General features: G+C 58.5%; 1 protein-coding gene across 3 annotated transcripts in view; it reads left to right on the top strand.

The window, feature by feature from the left end:
• The first annotated feature begins 1,225 nt into the window (after positions 1 to 1,225).
• The window catches only part of Ndufb3 (NADH:ubiquinone oxidoreductase subunit B3), a 7,129-nt gene continuing 6,362 nt past the window's right edge, over positions 1,226 to 1,992 (top strand). The window contains exon 1 of one of the 3 annotated variants that reach the window (XM_023712284.1): positions 1,226 to 1,476. The gene's annotated coding sequence lies outside the window, so the exon portion shown is untranslated. Of the gene's footprint in view, positions 1,487 to 1,992 lie in introns of all 3 variants that reach the window. The other 2 variants (XM_023712285.1, XM_004628651.2) reach the window with 2 other exon arrangements.

Raw genomic sequence — 1,992 nt, 5'->3', positions numbered from 1 at the left:
ATTCTGATTTCATAATGTAGATATAAATTCTACATTATATTATGCAGACAATGAATACAAAGACTTAAGAGCAAAAGAACTTATGATTAGTTTTATCTGTAAACATATCTTACCTAAATTCAAGAGATTCAAATACCTTTTAATCCTAAAATATAAATAACTCCTAACAAGTGCCTCAGACTTACAGAAGTACTTAAAAGTTGGCTTTCTCCCCTACGCCCCAATTCCTCAATTCCAACTTTTCAGTTCCCAACATCTACAAGACCTAAGGAGAGGTGAGAGATCTACCAACTTCTTTTCTGGCCGTTTTCCAACTTGGACTTACCTGCTATTACACAATTTCGAAGCTCCCCAGTTTCCTAAAAAACTACTGTTAGCATCCTTGACCCTCCTAACACAAGGCCACGGATTACCAACCCGGGACCCGCCGGCACTGGTCTCAGGCTAAGGTCTGCCCCGCGGAAGCCCGGCGGGCGGGGGCGCCACGACGGCCCACCTCCCGCGCCCCCCTCGCAGCGCTCTCGCCCTCGCCCACGGCGCCCGCCGGCACCCAGCACGCGTGCCCCTCCTCGGAAAGGTCCGCCTGACGGCTCGGGCCAGCGCCAGCCCGGTTACATAAGGGCAGCCGGGAAGCGTGCGCGCAGGGTCCGAGCGCCAGAAGTTCTTTCTCCTCCGCACCCCGCGCCGCCCGCAGAACGGGCCCTGAAAAGCAGTCCCTCAGCATCCTCCCGGCTCCCGCACCGCCGCGTCCTCGGCTCGCCGGGGACCGGCAGGCGTCCCTCCAGCCCCGCGCCCCGCGCCCCCTCGCCCCTGCCTGCTGCTGCGCAGGCCCCCGCGCCCCGCAGGACCCGCACCGCCGTCTCCTCACGACCTCGGCTGCTACCTGGCTACGCGCGTCCGCCACCGCGGCCGTCCGGCTGCAGCCGCCCCAGCCACCCTAGTCAGCTACTCTCGGCACGTCCCGCAGCCAGACAAGAAGGCCCCTACGTCGAGAGCTTCGGGTCCCAAGAACTAGCGCGACCACCTACCCGCCCCCGCCACCTCCGGCTTCCGGCCGCCACCGCCTCCCGCAACAGCCTACCAACCGCAGCGCAACATCCGGGCCTCTAGTTGGCTGAGCCCCCGCTCTCAACAACAGCCACGTTCATTGGCTGCAGCTTCCTTCGGCCCGCCTCCGGGTGCAGGCTCTAAGAACTCCGCCTCCGACCCGGAAAACATGTCTTCGCCCTGCTTCTGTGCTCCTCAGCGACGCTTGTCTCAGCCAAATTTCAGCTCTCCATATGTAGGCAAAGTATGGATTTTCAATCTCCTTCGACTTATCTCCACTTGGTTCAGAATCTCTGAGCCAAAACCGGAACCCTAGAAGTCGGCGCCGCTTTCCTGCCGTGAGAAACTCGAGGAGACAACTTCCGCTTCCGGTTGGCTCCCGCTGCAAGGTTGAATAGTGTGTGTCTTGGGAGGTCAGCGTGTTGTCAGGTAAATCCGGGTGTGGAGGAGCCCTCTGAGTTCGGGACGACAGCTGGAGTCTTGTGGGGAATGTCGCACGGGAGAGACTAGCTGTAGAAAGATGAGGGGCAGGTGGAGGAGCCGGCGCGCGCCGCTCCGAGGTCTGGGCAGGACCTGGGGGGCGGCGGAGGGAGGACGCTGCTTTCGGCGTCCTCGCCGGGCAGACCAGCCCCGACGGTGACGGCCTGAAGCAGAAGTGGCTGTGCGAAACGCGTTTTAATTTTTTCCTGGAATATGTATTTCATTACAGTTCAAATGAAGTGGGCAGAATCGTCCCCACTGCAGTTGTCTATGCCCAGGGAGTGGACCTAAAATTGCTAACGCTCCGCTTGGTTTTGGTTTTGGTGTTAGCCTTTCACTACAGAGCTACCAGCCTTTTTACTCGTTTTTGAGCCAGTTTCTCCCAGTAGCCCGGGCTGACCTCAAACTGGGCGTCCTGCCTCAGCCTTCCTAGTAGGTGAGAGTCCAGGATATAACAGGCCACCA

Source organism: Octodon degus, unplaced genomic scaffold (assembly GCF_000260255.1).
Source record: "Octodon degus isolate 3935 unplaced genomic scaffold, OctDeg1.0 scaffold00025, whole genome shotgun sequence".
Lineage (NCBI taxonomy): Eukaryota > Metazoa > Chordata > Mammalia > Rodentia > Octodontidae > Octodon > Octodon degus.
Note: the sequence above shows the minus strand (reverse complement) of the source record. Positions and strands in the feature narration are given on the sequence as shown.